This window comes from Mustela erminea, chromosome 5 (genome assembly GCF_009829155.1).
Source record: "Mustela erminea isolate mMusErm1 chromosome 5, mMusErm1.Pri, whole genome shotgun sequence".
In the NCBI taxonomy this organism is placed as follows: domain Eukaryota; kingdom Metazoa; phylum Chordata; class Mammalia; order Carnivora; family Mustelidae; genus Mustela; species Mustela erminea.
The window spans coordinates 15,830,658-15,858,584 of NC_045618.1; the positions used below are offsets into that span (position 1 = coordinate 15,830,658).

General features: G+C 43.0%; 1 long non-coding RNA gene across 1 annotated transcript; it reads right to left on the reverse strand.

Annotated features, from left to right (window-relative positions):
• Positions 1 to 4,219: 4,219 nt before the first annotated feature.
• Positions 4,220 to 11,680, reverse strand: LOC116590417. Its single transcript, XR_004285598.1, has 2 exons — positions 8,809 to 11,680; positions 4,220 to 7,666 (listed from the first exon to the last, which is right to left on the reverse strand). It is a non-coding gene; the product is annotated as an uncharacterized LOC116590417 (long non-coding RNA).
• Positions 11,681 to 27,927: the final 16,247 nt, after the last annotated feature.

Genomic DNA, 27,927 nt, shown 5'->3' on the forward strand with positions numbered 1-27,927 from the left:
TTCCAATGCCTGTGTTCTTTATAATTTTGCCTTTCAATGTAAAAAGCAGACCACAAATCCTTTTGAGAGAATTCTAACCTAATTTTTGTGACTGCAAGGATGGAAAGAGTAACGTTGTGAGCATAAAAGGGAACAATTCAAAGCAGTAAATAAATACCACATGGTCCAGCTTAAAAATGCTTTAAAAGTGAGAAAAAGAGCAACATCAGTCTGAGCTGGGATTATCACAGTGGGCTTCATGAAGGAGGTGACATTTGAGTTGGATATGCTTAGAGGGAGAAGAAAATGAGAAGTTCTGCAAAAGGAGAAACAGCATAAAGAAAGCCATGCCAGGAGAAATTCAAAAGGTATGTTTGGGGTTAAGTAGACCAACCAGGCAAAAGTGAGAAGCTTACCCAGAGTTGTGTCGCGCAAGCTTTTCATCATGGTGATCATGGCTTTTACACACAGAAAGGGATTTGATGTTAACTGTGCTTGGGAAATGCTAAGTTAAATGAAATTTTGCAGGACTTCTCAGAGCCTTGAGTGAGGTTAATTGCATTGTGACTTTCAAGGAGAGGATGGCATTATAATGCTGGATTTGCTTTACCAATTTATTTGACTAGTGGACTCCCCACCCCCATTTCCCTACAGAGCCCTGGTTAACATCTCACTGAACTGGGAATTCTGTGGAACCAGTTTGGGAAGCTCCACTGTGCAAACATCATGGGTCACAGGACAGGGAAGACTGACAGGCACCATTCCACAGAGGGCCTTGTTACTCTGTTTAAGGAGGTCTGTAGTTATCGCACTCAGGAGCTGATGAAGCCTTCCAGACCTGGACATATGAGCAATTGTTCAAGAAGACTCGTCTGGAAGCAGAGGAAAGCATAAGACCCAGGACAATCAAGGAGAATGACTATGTGGTCCAGTTGTGAGGTCATGAGGGTCCAAACTAAAGAAAAGAAACTTCAACCATTCCCATCACTCCATTTTCTTGTTGCCAACTGTCCTTGTGCACTCATCAATTTCCTGAGGTTGTTTGAAAACCCATGGCCATGGGCAGTAGGGAGAAATGGGCATCTGGAGAATGCTGTTCGGAGGTTGGGAGAAAACCCCTGGAAGCTAATCTGATCATATCATTCCTTTAAAACCCTTCCATGACTCCTTGTTTCTCTTACTATTCAAGAAAAAATACTGCCCCAGCCTACAAGGGCATGCCCATTTCTCCATCCCACACCTCATATCGGTCTCCCCTTTGCCCATATTCCCAATGGGACAGCAAGGACCATCCCTCCATGGACACATCATCTGTCAGCCCAGCGAGGTCAGGAATACGGTGCTTTTACTTATCCCAGTGTCCAACACATAGTAGGAGCTCCCTAATTATTGTTGAGTGAGTGGATAGATGGACAGCTTATCTACTGAAACAGATGTGGTGTGTTCTAAGATTCTTTCTGGCAGATTCTACCAACTTCCAGACCAATCCCCCAATATCAGCTTAACACATTATAAAATAAAACCTTTCGAGTGTATATATAACTCTTTCTGTTTGACTTCATATCTCACATGACCTCTCATGTTTCTGTGAGTCAGAATCTCCAGCTGGCAAGGATTCTATTTGTCATTTTTCCACAGGCAGAAACCCAAACACCACAATCCCTGGTCGCTTTATCCATTTTCCTATTCACAGATCACCCCACGGGAGGCATCGACGAACATCTTCCACACATATACATTTAATGTCTTGCCTTCCCTTCCTGACTGCTAACACCTGTTGAATTATGAAGCCAAGAGTGTTTCTGCTCAACATCCTTACCTTTCCTTGAGCAAAATTTCAGGGGGAATTTGAATCAGGAAGGTCACAGCAGATACTTGCCCCCACCTCAGACTCCCCAGGAATGGAGACCTTCCTTACTGAGTTGCTGTGCACAGATTAAACCATACCATTTGCTTTCCACATTTTGAAAGAATATTCAAGATCCTCAGAGGCTTCCAGGCTTAGCCTAAACTAGATTTTTCTTCTTGTCTTCTGACTTGGTCTCTCAATGAATGTAGCCTGAGTTGTAAGGAATTTCAATGTCTAGAACCAAATATTATTTTATTTTTACTACCGTTTTTCATTGCTCAAAGTCTTTTACTACTTTATGCAGTTGCTCTCGTTGTTCACCTCCTCCTCAGACCAGCCAGTTTGACGGTTCGACTTGTGTAGGGCACCTAGACACCCATCTGAATTTTGAAGGGTGGGGGTGGGATGACATTTGGACATTTATGCCATGAAGTCAGTTTTGTTGCTACTACTTTTTCTGAGACTTATTTGTGGAGACCAATGAACGCTTTGAGTCCCCTTCTGGAAGAAACTTTGTCCTTATTTTTAAAAATGCCAGATAAGGGGACCTTGTTGACTCAGTCATTGAAACATCTGCCTTCAGCTCACGAAGCCCTACATCGGGCTCTCTGCTCAGCAGGGAGCCCATTTCTCCCTCTGCCTTCCCCTCAGCTCATGCGCTCTCTCTCTTCCTCTCTCTTTCTCTCTCAAATAAATAAATAAAATATTTTTTTAAACTCCAGGTAAACCCAAGGATAAAAAGTATTACACACAGATCTGAGCACCCTGCTGGGCCTAGAAACATTTCTCTGCGATGCTTCCAGAAGGCATTCTGCCCTGATGATTCAGCCCCAGGCACACAAGGGCCCCCACACCCCACCTCTCACAGCTAGAAAATATTTCTCTGCATCTCTAGGCTAGCACTTAGGCCAGAAGTAGGGAGAGATTGTCACAGAATACAATCAGCCTGCTGAGCCGTCCTCGGGTGTCATTTACAGAGTTTTGTCCCAAGAATTGTCTAAAATGACCTATCTGGCCACCCTCTGCTTTCCCTTTGTCTCCAGAAACCCCTGGAATGTTCTCCAAGATGCCTGGAAGTAAAATCAAAGTTCTGCTCCTTGGCATACGCTGCCCAACAGTGGTCAGTCAACATTATCACCTGTCTTTGGACAAGGCCCTGAGAAGTTACACTTGACCCAGTGACCTATAGGTGAATTGTAGGTTATACATAATTACACTCGTGAGCCAGTGTCAGTCATAAACCTTCCTATTTCACTCCCAAATACCGTGAAAACCCTTAAGGGAGTCCTCTGATTATACTGTGGAGGTTTGTAGGAACCAACGAGGGTAAATAATTAGACTATATTTTTAATTAATATTGCAGTGCCTTCTAGCGCAAAGATATTTAAGATTACGATCGTATTGGAGTAACAGTAAGTGGAGAAACAGTCTTGCTCTTGATGAAGCGAGGAAGAACAAAGAAAGTTTTGTCAGACTGACAAAAATACCCGGCAATTCTGGCAATCTTATGTCAAAAGTTTCTAGTGTGTTTAAAGGAAGTTTTCAATTTAGCTAATGCTCTGTTTGCCAAAATGGATATTGGTCTCTATTACCAAAAATAAAGCCAGAGAAAATGAAAGGCAGGTACTGTACATTTCTAGTTGGCATAACTGGAAAACTTTTTGTAATCATGTGAACTTTATGGAAATAAAAACAATTAACACGGATTTCATAATGGGCACCATTTCAATTTTTGTTTCATTAAGCTTCATAAAAATATAGACTCATGAAAAAGCCAGTTCAATTAAAATGTGGACTTTCCATTATTTTTAACACATTTTACCTAGTTTTAATTGATGAAAGTGTTACGTATTTTGCCAACCCAAGTATTTTTCACACTTCTTTAATTCAAACCAGCTTGATTTTTGCAATTCAAATAGACAAGTTATTATTTGGCATTAACTGGAAATCAAATAAAGCAATAGTAAAATTTATTAAATAGATCACAATGCATACATTATTTCCTAAAGAAATTTATTTTATACATTCAAAATACAGCAAATCAATTTCTGTTTTACCTTGGCTAATCCTTACAACTCCTGAATGAGGAAGATACTAAGATTCTATAAATATGACTTTACAAATGAGAAAATCCAATCCAAAGTGACCTAACTTGCCCAAGGTCATACAGCAAGTGCAAAGTCCAGAATCCTATCACAGGTAATCTGAACACTTGTGTATCTTCTGTGGGCTTAAGATAATGAGCTCCTTGAGCAAGGGTTGTGTCTTTCTCTTTCTTTACTCGTTTATTTTATATATATATATATATATATATATATATATATATATATATATAGGCTCATAGGCTCATATATATATATATATATATATATATATATATATATATATATAGTTGTTTTTGTTGTTTGCTTGCTTTTCCCTGTGCACTGTTCCTGGACAAGGCAGGTGTTAGTATATATAGTTAATGGTTTCTATTCAGCTTTCTATTCAACATAGCTCTCTACAACATGCATTGCTATACATGTATGGTCAAGAAACACTTAATGGGCACTCTACTGACGCCTAAGACACCATTAAGTAGTCAAAGGTTATCTGAAGCATCATAGAAAGATAAAATTATACTCATGCATATCTTGAGCTACAGAGTAGTATCTCCAACCGTGGATGCGTTGACCAACTCTATCTGTAGGTCTTATAGACACCACAATTCTATCATATCCCAAGTTAATTTTTTCATCTTCTACTCAAAATTTCTATTCTTCGCCAAACTTCCCAACTAGACCCCGGGGAGTCACGCACAATTTTTTTTCTTTCATTCACCCTCATATGGTCACAGAATACCTATTCTCCCTGCCAGTTATCTTTCCATTCCATTTCCTTCTTCACATCTTCAGTGCCATAATTCTGACCCTTCTTTTCTTTAGCCCAGAAGACTTTAACAGCTCAGTCACAGGTCAGCTTGTGTCCAGCCTGTGTCACAACTGGCTTTCTTCCTCCCAGGTGCCCCAAAGCTTCTTTCTGAAATAGAAACCACTCACTCCTTAAACAGTGCAGATAGCTGCCCCTACCTTAAAAAAGTATTTTCCACTATGAGACCCAGGGAACCCTGAAAGCACCGTGAATAGGAAAAGACAGATAGGTTTAAGGCAGGCTCTTGGAAATTTATAATGCAGAGTAACTGAGTAAAGGCTCTGAGAAGTCCTGTAAGGAAGAACCCCATCCAACAGCCTAACCCACTGTTCCCTATATCTAATGAAAATGCACTTATTTATTTTAATTGGTATTGTTTTCACAGACAATACTAATTAACATCTCAAGGAACCAGCATTCTTCCCAGCATAGCTTGCAAAAAGGCCATTCCACCAGATAAATTAGTGGTAAGGACAGCTCTCCTCCATTATCCACCACCTCTCTCGACCAATTACAGCCACATTCATGGGGTAATCTTTCCAAGGCGATGACATACTCTTTGTCAAGGTAAACATGAAACTCTTTCAAAAGAGAACGCATTTCCCCCAATTTTTCAACCCGAAGAAGTCTTCCTAACAACTTCAAGACCCAGCTAAATAACGTCACCAACTCACTAAAGCATTCCTCCAGTCGCTCCTTTGTGCTCTTCTGCTGTGGACCATCCTTCTAAAACTGCATGCATTCGTTCACAGTTTGACCTTCCCTACAGGGTTATTAGACCCTTTTATATTTGCATCTGAAGTACCTCGCACAGTTTCTAGGACATCGTGGAAACTCAACAAATGGGGATTGAAGATAGATTTCACTGTCTGCTCACCCAATAGCTTACAGAGAGTAGGTGTCAATGCCTGTTTGTTATCAAATGTCTCAAGAGAGGTCAAATCGACTTTAAAGAACCTGCCACCTGGAGGGATTACAGCTGAGACAAAGGGATTTTCCCACGGGTCGTGTGGCTCTAACTCAGGCACTCTAACTAGCACCCGTCAGCTAATCCAGCCAGCAGAATGCTCATTCCTCCCTGCCCCCGACTTCACGAGCACCTGCCCCATCTGTACTTCACTAGAAGGGGACAGTCTTCCCCCAGGGAGGAAGAGACAGACTTTTCAGCCCCAGATACAACTAACCGATGGAAGGTACTCGTGTGCACAAGGCAAAAGGCTGGTCACCCACGGAGGGCAGATCCTCATCCGCAAATATCTGGTACCCCATGGCTCCAAGAATTATAGCAACTTCCTTACTACTACTCACTGGCAGGACACGATCCATTGAGGAAAGAGTCTAGCTCTTCTTCTCTAGCTCCGAAGAAGTTAATTTCCAAACAGTTGCGTCCAATCCTTTTCAAGGATGAGGCAGATCTGGAAATGACTCTGTGACTTGCCAGCTCAACAAACCCTTTCACCTTTTGCCACAGCCCTGTCCTAGTCTGTCAGATGAGGATAAATGAGGCAGTGTTTGAAACCATTGGACACCTTGCTTGGCACCCAGCGGGGCCATCAATAAAAGTGTATTACATTTGATTTTGCTTCTCCCGAATTTTACACTTTATAAAAACAAAAAGAGGAACCGCTTACATGAAATTAATAACCCAACTCAAAAATCTATTACTAAGTATATTTTGGACAGATCTATTTGTCTCTGCCACTCTCCCTTTTAAATTAAAATTAAAAGACATTCTTTAAAAAGCCCTCCTCGTTCAGCAGAACAACATGCAGATTTACGCCTCGGAGCCACACATCTTAGCGCTGACTCAATGTATTGCACAAAGTTTAGCAACATGAGACCCCAATGTCTTTAAGGTAAGGCCTGAATAGAGCACGTGCATGGCGTATCAATGATTTGATCCTGTTGTCAGAGAGTTAGAAACTGTGGTTGGAATCTCACAGGACACAAACGTTTCTTTCACAAGATTGGGGCCTTCCAAGTTATTTCCCATTGTTTTGTGAGGGAGTCAAAGGCATGAGGCAATTTAAACAAGCTAGACAGGGAGCAAGCCACAGCTCGCACTGGGGACTGGACCAAGTCACACACAAAGAAAGCCTACGCCTCTGTGTGTGTAAGGACAGCAACCCCCAGGAGCATGCGCTCTCCCAGGCTTGGAGTTAATGAGGCCATTGGTTTCCTCCTTTTCCTTCCCAGAGACTATCATGATCAATTTGCATGATGATTATGGAAAAAATTAAAACACTATTCCCAAAGATCAAGTTAATAAAGGCCTCTGAGACTTGGAACGTCCTGGCGGAGAAGGGTATCTATTTCACTGAAAGGGGGACAAGCGTTTGAGATGAGCTGCTGTTTAGGGCAATGAAGCAATGGTGAATTCCTACCCCCCCCTTTTTTTTAATTCATAGCGTCTTACATCTCGATTAGACCTCTCTCCCTTAAGAGCACATCACGAATTTAATACAGATTCAGAGGGAAATCAAAAGAGTGGGGGAGGGTATCCGAATAAAGGCAAGAGAAGTATATGAGTTGGTAGAATCCTCTCGTAGCTGAAAAGCCATTTGCTTTTCCGTGACAGATCCCACGTTTCTAGATTCAAACTGAAAAGCATCCATTTCTCCTTTGATGCTTCAAGCCCGCCTCGGAGATAGACATTGACAGCGACCCCCCTCCCTCCTGAGGAGCCCCAGATCTGCCCTTGCTACCTCACTGAAGGCAAGCGCCTCACTGACAGACCAGTGCCTCATTCAGTTCAGTTTTTACCCTGTTCCTGTCTTTAACGGGGAACTGGATCCTGCTTTTTCCTTCTAGGGAGTCTTGCATTTTCTGCTCCATAGAGAAAGGGTGGAGCCCTCTTGACAGTTGGCTTGGAGGGCGACACCCATGAAAACGGTCCCTGTCCTACTTCCCCTTTTGACAGCATCTCCACTTTGTAGGCAGTCGTGGTCAAAGGCCCAAGGGATTAAGAGGAAAACATAGGAAATGAGCAAGTTCTACTTGCTTATGATGGTTCTTCCTGGTATCACTACAAAATGGGACAAAATAAAAATGCAAGACAGAAGGGAATACCTGGGTGACTCAGTCAGTGAAGTGTCTGTCATGGGCTCAGGTCCTGATCCCAGGGTCCTGGGATCAAGTCCCTAGTCGGGCTTCCACAGGGAGCCTGCTTCTCCCTCTGCCTGCTGCCCCCCTGCTTGTGCACATGTTCTCTCTTTCTCTCTCTCTCTCTTTCTGACCAATAAATAAATAAATGAAATCTTTTTAAAAATGCAAAGCAGAAGACTGTGCAGTTCCTCCATCTATTATGGATTTCACTTTTAGCATCCAAACTGTCTTTATAGAATTAGCAACAAGAAAAGCAGTGAAACCAACAAACACTCGATATCACAACTAACTTTCCCTGCAAATCGTTCTCAATGTCTCTATTCCGTCCCCCTTACCCAATGGTGGGCAAAGACATACATCTCCTTCCTTAATAATTTGTGTTACTATTTCTCCTTGCTTTTCTTTAATCCATACTACTGTGGATACCCCATAGTTCATGGTTAAACACACACACACACACACACACACACACACACACACACACACACAACCACCTGTAACGGTTTAGGTCCAGTAAACCCAGAAGGAATGAAATACTATATTCTTTATCTACAATGGACTCTGAGAAAGAAATATTTTAAGAGGAGAAGAGGAGAGGCACCTGGGTGGTGCAATGGGTTAAGCATCAGACTTTTGGTTTCAGCTCAGGTCATGATCTGATCTCAAGGTTGTGAGATGAAGCGTGGTATTGAACCCCACATTGGGCTCTCTGCTAAATGCAAGTCTGCTTAAGATTCTCTTTCCCTCCTGGTCTGACTGTCCTACTCCCACTCTCTTTCTGTCTCTAAAATACACAAATACATCTTGAAGGGGGGGGAGGCAAGGATACTGTAGGGGTGACTTCTTTTACATTTTAACAATGTATCCATGACATCTTGCCAATGACTCATGTGACTCTTTGCAAGTAGAAGACTGCCCTTCTTGGCACAGCAACGGCTATAACAAATTGGGTTGAAAATCCTTACCCAGTAAGCACGTTGTGCCCGGCACTGTGTGAAGCGAGATCCAGCTTCCACCGGCCGAGGCCAGCACCTGGCACTGGATACACCCAGCTGGAGGAGAGGTAGCCTTTTTTGTCATTCATCTGTCCCAAAGGACACAGTTTTCCGATAACCATATTTTGATTAAGGGAGCTCGGGGCTTAGGCATATAGGAAGCTTGTGATCTGACAGCAGTTAATTTAGTGGCAGGTGACATAAATTACCCAAAAAGCAGTCTTTATGGGTCAAAAGTACATAGGGGAGTGGCCATAATTTCCCCTTTATCGTTTATAGATCTAGTCCTTGGGGCAAGCAGAGAGATGCTGTCCTGTTCAATCCTCTAAAGTCTGAGGCTTGTTTTCCAGATGAGGAAAACAAGGCTCCCAGAAGTGAGTCAGTTCCCCCACTCTGGCCATCCAGCAGCTAATAAGTGACCCTAAGATCCTGTTCCTCCCCCAGGTAGAAGGACCCAGAAGAACGAAGGGGGGAGGTCTGATGGGATGTGTGGTTTTTAGCATGAATCTCTAATGCCCGGATATTAGGCTCTCCAGAAATCTTTGTTGAGCTGAACTCAAGAGGGAAGACCGGAGAACCAGATTATTTTGAGCAAGTCTGGGGTATCGCATGCAAGGAGGGGCTTGCTTTCAGGGGGACCTCCCTCACATCACTGTGGTGCCCACCCCCCCCCACCCGCTCCTCACTGTCCCGACATCAGTCCAGGGGGGCAAGGACTCTTGTTTCCAAGTCTCACAGGCAGGAGCAGGTTCAGTCTCGCTGACGTCTCCCCTCGGGCCTGCCAGTTGGCCTTCTTGAGGTTCACTGTCATACCTGTGCAAGAGACAGGAAACCTCTTGAGGAAAACTTCCCATCCATCTTCCTGGTGGTCTTTCATTTCTTTGCCAATAAGGCGATCTGCCTCACAACACACTTCGATATATTTGACGTCTGTCATAAAAGCCAGGTCAGGCATATCTGTCTTCCGTTAAAATAAGCCATGCTACCGAGCCACTTCCTCTGCTGTTAAGGCCCCACCAGAAATAATTATTGACATATTGTCCACACGTCCAGCCAACCCTCTTAACAGGAGCCATAAATTACCGGTCCTGGTTTCCCGCACTCCTAGAGGGAAACCAGGTAACACTTACAGGACCAAAAGGAGACACCATGATATTAAAACATGAAGGGAGCACTGTGGCTGATGTGACCGGCTTTAAAGGAATACCTTCCTCTAACATCTTTCCAAAGTTGTGATTGTGGCAACATACAGGCGTTTCTCTGGGATGAGGCATAAATTTTCTCTTAACACTTTACCCAGATGATGCTTATGGGCAGGCAGTGCAGAAGAAAGCAAATAGAAGTTTCCTGAGTAGCCATGATTTCTCTTTACACTTCCCATGGCTCGTCTTTCGGGAATGTTCCTTATGGGGAGAATTCTAGGACACTTGGACTCTCGGCACATAATGTGAATGTGAGAGGGAAGCCGCATTCGCTTCTCATTCCCATTGCTCCCTTGAGAGGCACCCCCGGAAGGAGCAGGTCTCAGGTCCCCCATAGACCTACTACTTGGAAAACTTGCCATAAGATTATGAAAATCACTACTATGCTCGAATGTGTTCTAGTCCCTTTGAGCCTCTGCGGGCCAAGTACACACGGCAAAATATATACCGCTTCACCCTTGGGGAAAAAATGTGGGCGTATATACCTCTCTCTGCTGATCAGGAAGGAAGAACAGAGATGACTTTTATGAAGGAAAAAGGAGTCTAGAAACGCATGTGCTAACTTTGCTGTATTTTTGTTGGGGCAAGGAAGGGGGACTCCTTTTTGAAGATGCTTTTGCAAATGTTCCCACGGGGAAAGAATTATCAGGAAAGTGATGTTTTAGCAGTTCTGCTGTCATACATGGAACAAAACAAGTTAATCACGACCAATGTTTTACTAATGGCACATAAAGTGGGAGTGTCCAGGAGGAGAGGGGTTGATGCCTAAGAAAGCAAAGATTAAGAGCTAGAAGTGTCCTTTATTGGGCCTACCGGGGTGGGTAGGCTAAGAAAACATCCAAAGATCCATGGTAAGAAACTTTGTTCTCTCCGCAGACCCAGACAGGGCTTTTAAGAACAGAGGAAATGTATGGCAGGCAGGAGAGAAACCCACAGATACCAAACAGTGGACACAAGAAAGTAGTATTGGCAACGTTCTTTCTGGGTCCTTAGTCTCACCCAACTTTTGAATGGATGCCAGACATTTTTATTTGCACACGCATACCCTCTTGCCCCACGTTAACATGAGAAATCGACTGTCTTATTCAAACTGGAATAAATTGTTGAAAGAACTGTAAGTGCGTAAGTGTCTTCTTCAGAATCAGGAAACCATCTATCATTTGGACTTTGAGTCGGAGCATTGTAAAGAAAAACTTGTTCTTCACGATGATGCTGCTAAACTAGGAATAAAGAGTGTTGTTGAGAGAGATGTTTTAGCAGGATCTGGGGGAGAGATGAACTCTACGAGAGGCAGAGGAAATCGCCAATTTCCCCTTGTCCACCCCGCTCAACTCAAACCACCCCAAACTGTCAGTGGATGTGAAATGAGGGGAAGCAGCTAATTTGATGACCAGGAAGAACACGGATGCTTAAGGAAGTGAAGATAAGAGTAAGGCAACCAATGTCACTAACTGCGGGCAGATCCGTTGCAGAAGTCAAAAAGCATCAGTCATGCCAAATGACTCGGAAGATGGGTCTTTAACGTTCCAAACTAAGGGATTCCAAAGGAAAGAGTAGCTCATTTTATGGCGAGGAGGCATCCGTGTCTGCACGCAAGTGGGAATTCGGCTTCCATTCCAGGGTTTGCGCCACACAAGCATGTCACATGCTGGCGAAGACTTCCCAGCTTTTCAACAGTTGAAGGGGCTTCCACTTCTGATCTCAGCAGAGGGACTGTCACCGGTTAGCTGGTGGTGTGTCACAGCGCCGCGGGGTGAATGGCTGCGAAGAGGCAGGCATTCTGAGACTGAGAAGGGCCCATGCTCACTTTCCCCTTCATGTGCAAAGGACCTTAACGGGATGACTGCACTGGCTTCGGTGCCAGTGACCATGGAAGTCATGCCAGGAAGGTTGTGCATTCTGCGCCATAGCCACAGGGCAACTGACCCACTATAGAACATTAAGTACTTTTCACATCAAGACCTTGGCATGTTGCTTACCTTGGGGTTTGGGGAGGGGAGGGGTCCCACTGAACATCATCTACACACAGTGGATGTGTTGGGGAAGAATGATCCCCCTTCTCACCAGATTTTGACATGTCACCGGATGCCTATGGAAGGAATGGGGGACTCTTTCCGTAGGACTAAATATAAGCCAACATATTGTTTGCCCTTGGGAAATGGCTTGCCTCCACTACGTGGGCCAAGATCCCAAAGGAGTGCTCTGGGGCTTGCTGCCCGTGTGCAAAGAATGAAATAATCTCCCGTCCATCAAGGATGACTTCTCGTTTCTGCGATCTGCACAGAAACCCCAGCCCACCTCCTTCCATGGCTGCGATTGTGATTTTCCTTTCATCCCATGCAGCATAGAAAGCTAATGACATGTGTTCAGGTTTTATGCTAACAAGGTCCTTCCCCTCGTCTCGCTGATATTTAAACTCACTAAGACCACACACTTCTACGGTGCTGTCCTCATCTGCCTAAGCCCAAATCCATGCCCGTGGGTGAAGAACTGGATACCACTACCCCGATAGCTGATGATAATATTTCTGCATCCATTGCTAAGCTTCTTAAGTTTGTTCTTCACTTTGGGAGTACTTAGCATATCTTTTGCTAAAAACCATACTGAGTGTGCCTTAGGTAAAGGAAGATTTGATACGACGTTCACGGGAGATTATCTCGGACTAAGCTGCCGAGCGGACATCTCCGCCTCGCTCAGCCGGGCTCTCTATAAATGTACCTTTATAAACCTCTCAGGGGTAAACTGGGTCACTTGATGTTGTTTCAGAACATCTGGAAAATAGTCACTGGGGTGGGGAGGGCTGTAAAAGCTCTTCGTGCTCAGGCTCGGGGGAGAGAATGAAAACACGGGTGTGACACATACCAAATGATTCTAAAAACTCCACTGGTTTGTAAATACCCCAACGGCTCATTATCTGCTTTCACTTCTAATAAGAGGGCTTCAGCAAGGACTCGGAGTTCAGATACGCGTGGTTCCTCCCTCCCACACGAGCTGAAACCTCCCTTCTCGGCCGTTTGCCGGCCATCGACCAGCTAACTGCGGCTGAACGGAATATCCATTTTCTGCACCTCCCCAGCGTGAGCTCTGGAGGACCAGAGGCAAGCAGAGGACCGAGCCCCTGGAAGCAAGAGCCCACAAGCAACCAGCAGGTGTCTGCATGCCCAGACGTGGCACTGTGTCTACCTGCATCTATTTCCAGATGAACTGCACATGTGACCATGTATTAAAAACAGCCAGCGAATGGCCCTTCCTTCACTGGCCAGGGTACTTCTGTGTCTACCTGCATCTATTTCCAGATGAACTGCACACGTGATCATGCATTAAAAACAGCCAGCGAATGGCCCTTCCTTCACTGGCCAGGGTACTTCTGCTGACGTAGAGATTCAGACATTTCAGGGAAGAAGGGTCCTTCCTTAAAGCGTCTTAAATTCCAAGCGGGGGATTTTCTCAAGAGATTGAGGAATGTGTCCTATGGTTCTCACTTGCTTTAAAATATTAATTAAGAAACAAATGAGAGATTTTCCTTTAGGGGTATGCTGAGAGTTGAGCCAACTGGCCCTTGATGCTAGCCATATTGCCCTCTCCTCCTGGTTTAGCATGGGGCCAGGCTGTTCATTCAAATTAAGACAATATGCTTGTAGTGATGAGCTCGTAAGAGCCATCTATCTTCCTTTTGTGATCTGGCTCTCACTGAGCTGAAATGAAGCCATTTCTTCTGCCTGTGGCTGATTAAACACAGAGTCGATCCACATCTCGGAGGAGGCTCTAATGATTCTCTGCAGAGCCCGTGTCAGCCCAGCCCGCACCTGTAGGCTCTTCTGCTTCTGTCGTAAACCAAAGCATCTGTTTCAGAGGGGTGGTAAGTTTCTTTCATTCCAGGTATCACTCTGGTCAGACCTAAGGTGTCTTATTGGGTCCAGGAGGCTGCCTGCCCTGTTACCACGGGTAACAACTGGTCCCCAAGGAAGTCTTGGTCCCATCAAGAGTGAAAAGGATGCAACTTTGGGCAAAAACTTGTGCCTTTGCTAGAAGTCTCCATGGCTCACATCCTGTGGTCTTCTTTTAATAAAAGCAGGCCGGGGAACCTTTGGAATAAGGCAAACCTTTATTCAGTAATTCATTTATTCTTTTTTTTCATTCATTCAGTAAATCCTCATCGATACTCGCTAAAATACTTAATTGCCGCTGTGAGGAGTATTTCAAATAAGAAGGAGTTCGGGGAGTATGTAAGAAGGGGCCTGATGTTTTCTAGGGTTTAGGAAGATTACCCTGGGGAGGTGGTATCGGAACCAAGACCTAAAGGACAAGAAAGAGTAGTGAGTTAATAAAAAGATGAGAGAGTATTCTCAGCCAAAGACAAAGCATATTCAAAGGTCTGGGGTAGAGGGGTGAGGCTTGGCCCATTGGAGCCCAGTGAGAAGGAAAATGTCCAGAGATAAGGCTGGTTACATGGTAGGGACCAAATCAGGCAGGACCTTTAGGCCGAGTTAAGGAGTTAGTTTGATCCCAAAAGCTTGATTGGAACCAATATTGTTTAAGCAGGAAACTAAAATGATATCACTTTCTACCTTTTACTGAGGAGGAGCAGTGTTGTACTGTCCTTGCCAGGCACTGTACAGATTTGTTATTTATGATCTCCAGTTTCCAGTATTTTTTTAGGTGGCTATTTTTAGCCCCACCTTATAGCTAAAGAAACGGGCCCAGAGAGGGTAAGTGACTAGCCAAGATCACACAGCTGACATGTGGGGCCAGGTCCTGGGCAGGCCAACCTCACATCCTGGTTCTTTCCCTTGCCACATGCTGCCTTCCCACACACAGACTGAACACTCACCTGCTAAACGTTGGTGACATTTATGTAACATTACTTTTTCCGATTGTTTGAGAGAATTTTCTATTTAATGATAATATTTCAATAATAAATAATAGCTCCATTTAAATCATAATAGAATTAAAAATAGAATACCTTGTCGTCTTAGAAAGGAATCCTGGTGCCAAGATCTTCAGTTAGTACCGTGCAGCAGCTAAAAGCCAAAGGTCTGGAATTAGACTGAACTGGGTTTAAATCCCAGCTTGTCTGGTTACTGATGGTGTGATCTAGAACAGGTGGATACAAATGCTGAAGCTCAGTTTCGTCCTTTCTCAGCAAATATATTAGCATCACGTTCACTTGGTTGTTGTGTTAAATAAGATAGTTATGCAAACCAAGTTTCTGAGATGCTCCATCCACAGGCCACTCTCATGACCACCTCCACCACCGTCATATTCTACATCACCATTACAGTTGTCATGGTCATTATCATCATCACGGTTAGTTAACTAATTTACCATGCTAGGGGAACATCAAACACGCCACCTCTTTCTCCTAGCGTGTGCTTCTTGGCCCGCTGCAAGGGCATTGCTCATTCCCCTGCTCTCACATGACTGAAAGGGAGGCACCTTCATGCCTAGCAGGGAGCTGAAGACCACATCCACCCAGTAAGTCACGCAGTAATTAAGTTCAATAACATTGGAAAAAGGACGCAAAAGAATTCTAAAAAGACCAAAACAACTTTGCAAAAGGAGATTACTTGATGGAGACGGGTGGATATGGGGCATTTAAATAAAGAGCCGTAACAGACAGAAGGACTCTGTTTTGCCTTGAAAATGGCTTATTTGTCTTGAGAGATCTTCTAAATTATGCAAGGCTCCAAATGGATTATTTTTCACCAGGAACAAAGAGTTTACATACGAATATTATATAAACAGCAGAGAGATGTTTCTATATGTGATGCAAGTTCTCTAGCAAAGTATCTCAAATATCTAAATCCGGAAAGATATCTGGGCGAAGCCATCTGCTCCCTTGATGGTTACTAACTAACACCATGCCCCTCCTGATATGGTAACCAGGTTTACATAGCAGATTCACAAAAATTACTTTTTAAATGTAACAATGCTAGAAAAGCCACATGTCCAGTGACCAGGACATATGTAGCCTTTTATAGATGCTAGCTATTGCAGTAATACAACAAAAATACTCAAGATTGAACAGTCTTCCCACCCCCTTATCTTTACTTAGATACAAATGACATATAGCATTGTGTGAGGTTAAGGTGTGCAACATGATGACTTGATACACACACATATTGTAAAATGATTACACAATACAGTTAGTTAACACCTCCCCATCACATCACATAATTACCTGGCGTAGGGGAAAGGGAACATTTAATATCCATTCTTAGTAACTCTCAAGGGCACAATACAGTGTTGTTAACTATAGTCACCATGTTGTACAATAGATCTCCAGAAATTGTTCATCTTATAACTGGAAGTACTTATCCTCAACCGACGTCGTCCCATTTCTCCCAGCCCCCCACTCTGTCTCTATGAGTTCAGGTTTTTTAGCTTCCACATATAAACGAGATCATATGGTATTTGTTTTTCTCGTCTGACTTATTTCACTTAAAACAAAAAGTTTTTCATTTAAATACAGGTGCCTTCAGGGTCTACCCATGTTGTCTACAGAGGTAGGATTTCCTTCTTTCTGGTGGCTAGGTAATATTTATGCTACTGTATCATTTCTATTTTGCACATTAGAGTCTCAGAAATATATATATACACAACTTTTTTATCCATTCACCCATAGACAGACACTTAGGTTGTTTCCCTGTGTTGGCTGTTGTGAATAATACTCTATTGAACACAGGTGTGCAGAGAGCTCACTGAGATCCCTTTGGACATATATCCAGAAGTGGGATCGTCAGATCATAAAGTAGTCTATTTTTTTTTTTTTTTAATTTTCAGTGGCGCATCCAAATGGTTTCCGTGCTGTTTCTGCCAACTGACATTTCCACCAACAGGGCACAGGGGTTCCCTTTCCTCCATATCTTCCCCAACATTTGTCACCTCATCTTTTTTATAACAGCCCCTCTAACAGGTGTGAGGTAATGACATTATGATTTTGATTTCCATTTCCCTAATGATTAGTGACATTTAACACTTTCAACGTACCTGCCAGTCATTTGTCTGTCTTTTTTTGGGAAAATGTCAATTTAGGTCTTTTGCCTGTTTTTGTTGTTTTTTTTTTTTCAGTGTTCCAAGATTCATTGTTTATGCTCCACGCCCGGTGCTCCGTGCAATACGTGCCCTCCTTAATACCCACCACCAGGCTCAACCATGCCCCTCACCCCCCTCCTCTCCAAAACCCTTTTGCCTACTTTTTTAATATCAGGCTGTTCAGTTTTCTGTTATTGAGCTTTACAAGTTTCTTAACTATTTTGGATATCAATTTCTTATCAGATAGATGGTTTGCAAGTATTTTCTCCCCTTCCTTAGGTTGCCTTCTCATTTTGTTGATTTTGTTTGTTTGTTTTTTGATTTTTTTTGTTTTTGTTGATTTTTTTGTTGTTGTTGATTTGCTGTGCAGAAGACATTTAGTTTGAAATAGTCTCACTTGTTTATTGTTGCTTTTGTGGTTTGTGCTTTTGATATCATATTCAAAAAACCATTGCCAAGACCAATGTCAAGGAGACTTTTCCTTATGGTTTCTTCTAGGAGATGTGCAGTCTGGGGTCTTATGTTTAAGAATTGGTTCATTTGGAGTTAATTGTTATGTGTGGCATTAGATAAAGATCCAATGTTATTCTTTTGTATGTAATTATCCTGTTTTCCCAACATGACTTATTAAAGAGACAACCCTTTCTCCGTTGACTATTCTTGGCTCTCTTTTCATACAGTAGTTGACTATATGTGTGGGTTTATGTCTGGACTCTCAACTTATTTCCATTGGTCTACATGCCTGTTTCTTATGCCAGTACCATACTGTTCTGACTACAATAGATTTGTAACACAATTTGAAATCAGGCCATATGATGCCTCCGTTCTGGTTCTTCTTTCTCAACATTGTTTTGTCTAGTTGGAGTGTTTTTGTGGTTCTGTATGAATTTTAGGGTATTTTTCCATTTCTGTGAAAAATGCCATTGAAATTTTGATAGGGATTGCATTGAGTCTGTAGATGGCTTTGGGTAGTGTGGGCATTTTAACAATATTAGCTTTTCCAACTCATGAACATGGGATATCTTTCTATTTATTCATCCTCTTCAATATTTTTCATCAAAGTCTTACAGTTTTCCCGGTGGAGATCTTTCAGCTCCTTGGTTACATTTATTTCTAAGTATTTTATTGTTTTTGGTTTGGGTGCTGCTGTAAATGTAATTGTTTTCTTCATTTCTTTTTCAGATAGGCTGTTGCTAATGTATAGAAACACAACTGATTTCTGCATATTGATTCTGTATCCTGAAACTTTACTGAATTCTTTTACTAGTCCTAAGAGGGTTTTGGTGGAGTCTGTAGGCTTTTCTACATATAAGATCATATCACTTGCAAGCAGACACAATTCTGTTTTTTTCTTTCCAATTGAGATGCCCTTTTCTTTCTTTCTTTCGCTTTCCTTTTCTTTTCTTTTTTCTGCTTTGAGTGGGTTTTTTGTTTCGTTGGGTTTTGTTTTTGTTTTTGTTTTGTTTTGTTTTGTTTTGGTCTGGTTTTTGCCTAATTGATCTGACTGGAACTTCTGGAACTATGTAAAGAAGAGTGGTAAGAGAGAGCACCCTTATCTAGTTCCTGAAACTAGAGGGAGAGCTTTCAACATTTTACTGAAAAGACTTCTATTTATCTGTTCGTTTGGTTCAATTGAAGCATCATTGACATACAATGTTATACTCATTTCAGGTGTATAATGTAGTGACTTGACACTTCTTTACATGATGCAATGTTCATCATGATAAGTGTAGTTACAAAATCATCCAGTCAACTCCTATGTTTCACAAATGACAGAACTGTGGTCCAAAGAGATCATGGAACTTTCACATTTTATAGAGCCTACCTGTGAGCACATGAAGAAGTTCAGGCAATCTAAACTGAAATAACCAGAAAGTTCCAGTATGCTTACCTCTCCAGAAAAATACACCAGTTTCACGGGACTGTTTGTTTGTTTGTTTGTTTCCATCACACGAATCCGATTTTCATTCCTTTCTTGTCATCATTCCCCACTAGTTTATATATTCCATGAAGGCAGGGACAGTGCCTCTGTCACTTTCCACCATATTCCCAGAATCAGCACAGTCACCTGTCATATTGTAACATGTGCTCACTAAACCACTCTTTGAATTGGTTGGAAATGTATTAGGAAGGGACGAGCCAAACTTACATTGTCCATCCCAGAATTCTATGCAAGACCTAGTGAAATATAAAGTCTTTCACTAGTACTCTAAGAGATAAGAACATTTTGTTAGATAAATATTTGTAACCCAAAATCCAAGATAGCATGTGCCCAATGAGTCCCATTTGTTGTTGTTGATCCACACGCGATAAAACTTCCTATCCATCTGAGAGATAACTCAGTCTGTAATGAGCGAGACCAGGTAGAAGTTAGGTAAAGGTGGTCCAGCCATGCAAACACTGATCCTGAAGCTTCAGGAAAAACTACTACACACCACAGGCACCCTGGGGACCACTTTCAGAAAAGGCAAAGATGCATTTCCACATCCATTTGGAAACTTCATTGTCATCCATGCTGAGGTTTGCTCATGGTTGTCGCGAATGTAGTTCAATGCTCCCTCAAGTCGAGGAGGTGAGGTGCACATGGTGATGGAGAAGACCTGTGGCTCCATAGGAAGGCTTGTGTCAACTGTCACCAACCTGACTCATGAATTCAGATACGCACTTTTCTCCATCACTCTAGTAGAGTGACGCTCCTCCCATTCAACGTAAAGTTCCAGCTCTCAGACTCAAGAAAATGGTGGGGTAGAAGACATGGGGGGGGGGCTCTCTGGAGCTCAGATTTACCATCTGTGAAATTATAAGACTTGTCCGATCCGTCTCTCCAGATGGTTGTAAAAGAGGTCACCGACAGACATCTTCAGGAATACAAAGTCTATACAATTATAAACCGGCATTTTATTTCTCAAGAGCCTTCTACCAGGTCTTATGGGGCACCCAACCCTGCCCTTAGGGCACTTATAAGTCTAACATTCATATATCTAAGTGTGGTGAATTTAAAAAAAAAAATTGTGCGCGCACGCACACACACACACACACACATACACACTTCTCTGCTACGAAATATCTTCATAAAGGAGTCCAATATAAAACACACTGTAACACAAGTTAAATACTCTTTGATTTTCAATACCCTCAGATCATTTCACTCAGATCGGCATTAAAATTTTACATTTTTAGAAGGGAGGCATAAAGAATATAGAAACAGGGTCCTGTATGTTAAATTCTATATAACTCAATTTAGAATCAGACATAACTAAAATGGATCAGAAAGATGGCCCAGATTACATATCTGCCTCTTACTTCCTGTACAGGATCAGTATTCCGTAAGTCCACAAGATCACAGCTTGACCGACAGAAGTCACATACTGTAACACAGAGTAAAGGACTTGTGTTGACAAAAAGTTGGGATTTTTCCCCCTTATCAAAAAACAGGCATATTTGAAATTTTGCCAAAAGCGCTTAAAGTGGATTATATCTACATTTGACTTCGTGGTAAGTGCAAAGACAAAAATCTCTGAAATTTATAAACAAAAGTTTCTTTCTTCCTTCAGAGTTCAAGGCAAAAAAACCAGCCTCCACTGACTCTCAGGCATAGCAGAACTTGAAAGTCACAAGGATGTCAGATCTATTTATTGTTGCTGTAGCTCAAAATTTCCATCCGGCTACATTTAAACATGGAGTTGGGACTTCACAAAAATAGCATCAGCAACATTGCCACTGAGATCCTACAACCTTAACATAAAGTAAATATGAAAGTAGAAAAGAAATGTAACCTTTTTAAAGTTCTCTCTATGCAAATAGCATGCAGAAGTCACTGATTACTGAACACTCCATCTCTTCGATATCTGAACCATCCGGACAAATCGTCATGGCGAGCTTGTTGTTTTGATCTTTCACAGATTTCTGTAAATTTCTCTTCACTTTCCGTGATGGTCTCTGTACCTACAACCACCACCTTTTCATTGTAAATTTCTTTAGAGTCCTATATCGTGGCAACCACAAAATCACAAAAGAAGCTTTTTTATTAAATGTGTGGGTCTGTGTGCCCTTTGAGCCCAAAACAACCCCATCCTCAGGCCATCTTCCAAAATGATATATTAAAAATAACATATACTAACAGTAGCAAAATATCCACTGAGACTTGTAGAGCCACAAGCTCCCTATCTTGGGATCCCCATTTCTTTGCATGAGTTCATGTCCAATGTGGTTGGGGGTCTGGACTGAAAGAGACAAATTTGGGGAGGCTAGACATCCCTGACGACATGAAAAAAAAGAGACAAATTTTGGAGAACAGACATCCACGACTACATGAAAACCAGGTGCACAGAGGAAGACACTGTGTGTTTCCCAGGATTGGAAACTCAGTCTGACACTTGAGAGAGAGACAGAATAGGACGCAGCTAACGGGTCTGTTTTGATGAAAGCCACTGTGAGACTCAGGTCCCAACTGTGTCGCCTCCAGGGTGAAATGATAAAGTGTGCCACGCGGACAGAAGAATCCCCGCCCCTTCCAAAACACACGCGCGCGTGCGCGCACGCGCGCACACACACACACACACACCCCACCACAGACCTCCCAGCAGCTCTGGCTCTCCATGCTGGGCTGCAGTAGGGAACTACCAAGCCCAGTGGCCACCCAGACGGAGTGCTGGAGAGGACTGGGCATGCGTAGGAGGTCCTGTGGGCGGTCCAGAAGAGGCTCTCGAGAGTTATTAAGACTAATATGGCCTCCTGCGTGCCCACAGCTTTAGGCATGGAATATCAAGCTGAGCATCTATCTCCCACCTGAAGCATATGAGTAATATTTGCTGAGTTTAAATTTAAAATTTGAGAATCACTTAGGGAATCCTTGGCTGTATGTTACCCCAACTGTTCACCCATCATGTGAAGTTAATGGGATAACCTGTCCCCATGGCTTTTTCCTCTAGGACAGATCGTCCATCAATGCTAACATACCTCTTCTGGATATTACCAAAAAATTCTGTAAGATATCTTCTTTTTAAAGAAGATTTTATTTATTTATTTATTTATTGGAAAGAGTGAAAGCGAGAAAGAGAAGGGGATTCACCACTGAGCAGGGAATCTGTTACAGGGCTTGATCCCGGGATCCCAATATCATGACCCGAGGAAGGGCAGATGCTTAACCGACTGAGCCACCCAGGTCCCCCTCTGCAGAATACCTTAATATAGCTTCTAAGGATGACTGATTCACTACTAAGCAGTTGCTGAAGCATTAGGCGAATCTGGCTCCATGTCTTTAAAAATATATCAAGCATTCATAAAACCTAAATATTATGGCTCATCGTCATATAATGATCTCTGTCTCTAACTTTGTGTTGATACATACGTCCAGATACAGACGTTCATCTTCTCAGGTACAACGAAGGATGCAGAAGTAAGTGCTCTTGATAAACTACTCTAAGAATCTAGATGTAGAATAAATCAGTACATCAGTGATACAGAATGAAGAACACTTCTTGGCTACAGGAATAGCCTAAACAGAGGGAAAGAATTCTGAATTCAGCACTTCTTCCAGCTTCTGGCAGGAGCTCTGACAAGGAAGAAATTGTCTCAATAACCACGAAAGTTCTGTTTCATATACCTGTTGGTTTGGTTTGGTTTGGTTTTATGCAAGAGATCATTAAAATCTACACCTGTAAAATGGTATGACTCCCACTTTCCACAGCATCACTGTCTCCCTTAGCAGTTAATAAAGAAGTTACGTCTTCCCTGACTTAGAGAAAACAACACCCCGACGCAAAGCAAAAAAATTTATCAGCAAGTTTGGCTCAATTAGTCAATCACGGCCTTTCCTTATTCTAGAAATCTGTGTGAGATCAAAAGTATTAGCCTTCCCTTAAGCAATAGAACTGAGGATTTTTACCCAGCTGTTAATTCAAAAGTATTTTCCTGTGCAAAAAGAAAAAAAAAAGATTTTGCAATGGATCCATAATTTGAGCATTTTGAAAGCATACCTTTGTGAAAAAAAATTCCACAAACAAAGAAAACATTTAAATGCATCAAATTCAACAATCTGCTTATGTTGGTAACATGAAACACACATAGTCTTTCAGGAGGTCCAACTTGAAGAAAATTTGAAGAAAAAAAAAAGGATATTTTAAATGGCCAGTACAAAACAAAACAAAACAAAAGTTTGCTTCAAATTTATGTTTTTGATATCCGTGATCTATTAGGGAAAAGAAAAGGAAGTCACTCCTGTCAAAATAGCATTTCATCTCCTCTGATTAGCTCTGTTCACAGGTTTAACAGTTGTAACCAAAGTTTTAGGAAGCAGTTGAACTTCCAGCCCTAATTAAAGACTGAATTCAGGACCAGGCCACATTTGTCCTAAAAATGTTCTCCTTTTTTTTTTTCCTTTCTTTTTCTTATTTTTTTAAACTCTTCGGCTGAAATGAATGCATTTCTCAATCTCTTATATTGGATACTAGACTTAGATCTCATGGAACACTTTGAAAGAACTTGCAAGAAGCCAAAATGTGAAATGGGTATCGTGCGCCAGGGTCGGCTCACTGTACCAAACTGGATGAGAAAGTACTTTGCAAATGGTATATAAAGCCCTCCATGCATGCAAATTATCCCAACTACGGCTGAATCACCCTTCACACCACAATGATGCTGATGGAGACTATGGGGACAATGATACTAAGGATGGCCGTCGAATTATGGAACACTGAATGATTTTATTGTCTGGCAGCCACTCTGCAAAGCACTTCATATGAATTTGTTTGTTACTGACAGCAATCAGGTAATACAGATTAACTCCACTTTACAGATGAACACAGAAAGCTCAGAGAAGTTAAGCAAAATGCCTAAAGTCACAGAGCTCTTCAGTCCATGAACATGAAACTAGCTCTTCATGTCCTCGTGAGAAGGAAGTGTTGGCAAAGATTCATGAATTGTGTCACTATTGTCTATGATGCAGGTACCCCAACATGTGGTCATATTACTACTGTGTAGCTACTGAAGAAAAAGGAGACACGTACACACTGTACACAGACACACACACTTCTTCAGATACCTGAAGATACATCAGATATCCTTGAACTAACACAGATGTGTTCTCTTTGTTCAACAGTGATTCAAATAAGGCATGGAATTTTGCTGTGAAAGGGTCTTTCTGGCATCAAGGAAGCATACAGACCAAATGTCCCATAAATGAACACATGTTCCCCACTGTGGCAGCTTCCTTGCTTGGTGCGTTACTCAGAAATCTTTGGTTTGCAAATGACAAAAAGTCCACTCTAACCCGCTCAAGCCAAAAGAGGGACTGATTAGTTGACAGAAGTGAAGGGTCTCCAGAGCTCCCGGTTGGAGCATGGCTGAGTGCAAGCACTCGGGTGAGGAACCTGCCCATCTCATTATTGCTGCGCTTCCACTCTGCTCTGGCCTCGGTCATTGGATTCTGAATGGCTGTTCTAGATATGAGAGCACGTCTGCCTTCCTATCACCAACCAGAGTCCCAGGGAAACCGTGAATTGGCTTAGCCTGGACCACATACCCAGGCTTGCTTGAACAAATCGTCCCCTTCAGAGGCACAAGGCATCTGATTGACCAACAGAGGAGGAGGAGGAGGAGGAAAGGGGGAAAAGAGAAGAAAAAAATAGGACAAGGGCATACTGGTGATAAACAGAAGTGTAACGTAAGAGTAGCCTCTCTTAGCCCAGAGGGGTCTTGCTGGATTTCCATCTTCAATATTATCTCAAAAATTTCACTTCCAAGACAGGACATGGATAACAGATCCCTCCATGTTCCTTTAAGATCACGTTCTTTATTTGTGCCTGCCTTATTTATTATATTTAAGAAAAAAAATGAACACAAAGCTTTGAAGAAGCAAGGCTTATAGGAATAATGCTTTTCAGGAGGAAATAAGGTTCCTTTCTCTGCTTGATTATATTGGTCATAATTATGCTCCGTACCACGGTGACACTTAATTATACTATTCCAATAAATCCACACTCATCTTCCAATTCATAAATTAACAAAAGGAGACCACAGAGGGTGCCCCTTTACAAACTGACATTTATTCCCCCTCATCCTCTAGAAAAACGCTGGGAGTTTCCTGTGGTTCTTTCTCGCGCAGTAATATCCTTCGTCCCTATGGCACACAAAGGTCTCAGTGATGAGAAGAGCAGGGCACGTCTACACAGGGCTAGAGAGTTGGGGATCCAGGAAATTCTCAACTGGTTTAACAAGAATGAGCCCCACACCTTCTTAAAACTCCACAGTGACCGAGTCACAAAAATTGGGTCTGTAATGAGAATTGGAAAAAAAGAAAAAAAAATAGGCAAGTGCCTCAGGCGGTTAGGGTCTGTGGAGATTGAGAATTCAGATAACAGCAAATGAGTATCTCGGGCCATTCTGCTTCATCCTGGCGGCACAGGTTTCCTAAAGTTCTGCCCGCCTTCAACAGAGAGAGAAAAAGACCCCCATTCTCTGACCCTGCAGCCCCCGAAGTACCTCTTATTCCATCCTCTCCCTTCCCACAACATTCTCTTCACTTTCCTTCTTTTAGATCCAGGGCAGAGCCCTGAGCGAGCCCTGCTGCTTCCCTCATGGTCACTGTGAGTCTGTACGAGGCCCTTCCCCGGCTCACTACTGCTTATCTCCTTTCCCTCCACCATGGTCCTCCCCCCGCCCCAAGCAAGTACCAGGGTTGAAAATGTCCTTGAGTGTGTGTGTGTCTTTGTAAGACAAGTAGTACACCCTTGTTCTGTGTGTGTGTTTAATTTGTATGAGTGATGTCCAGAGACTGGTTGTGTCTCCTTCCCTGCCCTTCCTTGTCCTCCCTCCTGCCTCTCCTCCTCCTCTCCCTCCTCCCTCCTGCCTCTCCTCTTCTCTCTCCCTCCCTCCTTCCTCCCTTCCCTCCTCGCTTCCCTCCTTCTTCTTCACCTTGCGTTGTTGGAAGTTTCGTCTACTCCACCCTACCCCACTAGCTGGCCTTGCGCGTAAGCCTCCTTGACCTCCCGTGACACCGCCCCCTCAATGATGACCTTCCAAGACTCACTCACCCTCATCACCGCAAACAACACCGCGATGAACACCTCCATCCAGGCCCCGCAGGGACCCGATCGGAACTTCCCCGGTGCTCTACACGCACAAGTGGGACAGCTGGGTCATGGGACGACTTGTCTGCCTCTGACTCCCCTGTTCTCACTGCTTTATGGAGAACCAACCATGGTGACATGGATCAAGGTCATATCATGCAGATGGGAGAGTCTGAGACTGAGTGATCAGCCTAACTTTGCATACTTAGCTAAACAGTAGAGTCAGGATTTCAAGCCAAGGTTCTCTGACACCCGGGTTTTCACCTGTCCGCTGTACCATACTGCTTTCCACGGGGATCTTTTGATTCAGTGGCCCATGCTAGAGGCAAAGGGAGCTTCCCTGCATCTGGCTTCTTCTGCCCAAGGTGACTTCAGCCCAGCAGGCAGTGGAGAGCCCACCCTGCCCCAAGGGCCCAGGTGCCCTGGCCTGGGCCCCCAACGATGTGTCATCAGAGAAGAGGGACAGCCCCATTGGCCAGGGGCCAGCAGAGCTTAGCCCCCCTCACACCCCCTGCTGCAGGCAGATTTAACAGCTGCCATCTGGCAAGCAGAGTCCCTCCAGGCGAACGGCAAGCCCCCCTCTCTGGGTGAATCACTCGCGTGTCCAATACCAGTCAGGCCCAATGAAACTTTGATGGCTCTATTAATGAAGATGAAAACTTGAGATATGCCAAAGACAGATTAAATGGCATCTTAGTAACATGATTATCTTTGAATTACTAGCTGCAGAGCGAGACGGCCAAGTGACTAATCCTAGGGAAGCCTGGGCAGAGTTTGGAGGCAGGATTCCCTAAGTTCAGCCCCCACGATGCTGTTGATTGGATCGGGGTAGCCTTTCATTAAACGGAACCCAGAGAGCGACTTCCTTTGCTATAGTTAGACTTTCTGAGACAAGATTTAATCTCTTAAAGTTCTGAGGGCCCGCATCTAGAATGGTCTGCAACCAGATAAGCAGGGAGTATTGTAGGGAAAAAACAAGGAAGACACAGAAGAACCTGTCTCGGGCTCATATATAGGGCTTTGTGCATAAAATGAGTAGAAATGACAGGATGCAGTGGATAGAGGGGAAGTCTCAAAGACACAAGTCACGCGCTCTCACATTCTACTTCTTTCTCGAGCTATCATCCATGAGTTTTTCTCTGCTGAGGCTTTCAGCAAATTAGCTGCATTAAGCCACATAATTTCCTTGAGGTTGATTGCCATTGTCATGTTCCATTAGGAAATTTGAGGCTTAAAAGTGTTATTAACTGGTCTGAGGTCCAACACCTAGTATCTGGCTATGCCAAGATTCAACCTATGTAGGATCTTTTCACGTCCAAGGTCTGTATGGTCTTGCCATGATTTGACCTCCCAATTGTAAGGCACTACAGAGAATTTGGAAAGGGCTCCAAGAATGATTTCCAAAGCAAATGGAAAGCCAGCCCAAATAAAGAAGTGACAAAACATTCATCTGTAAGAGACCAGATTGAGGGGTGCCTGGCTGGTTTGGTTGGTAGAACAGGCTACTCTTGGCGTTCTGAGTTTGAGCCCCATGTTGAGGGTAGAGATTACTTTAAAAAAAAAAAAAAAAAAAGGAAAAGATTGAAAGTTGTCAAATAATGGTGTGTTGGGGCAGTGGGGCTGTTTGAGATCTGTAAATAATTGAACAAATGAATTGCCTTCCAATTTAGCTGGAATTGTGTAAAAAAGTCTTGATTTGGCAGCTAGGGAATGAACTCCAAAATCTCCAAGAATCCCACTCAGCCACAAATGTTTCTAAATAATACAGCTTAATTATAAGAGGC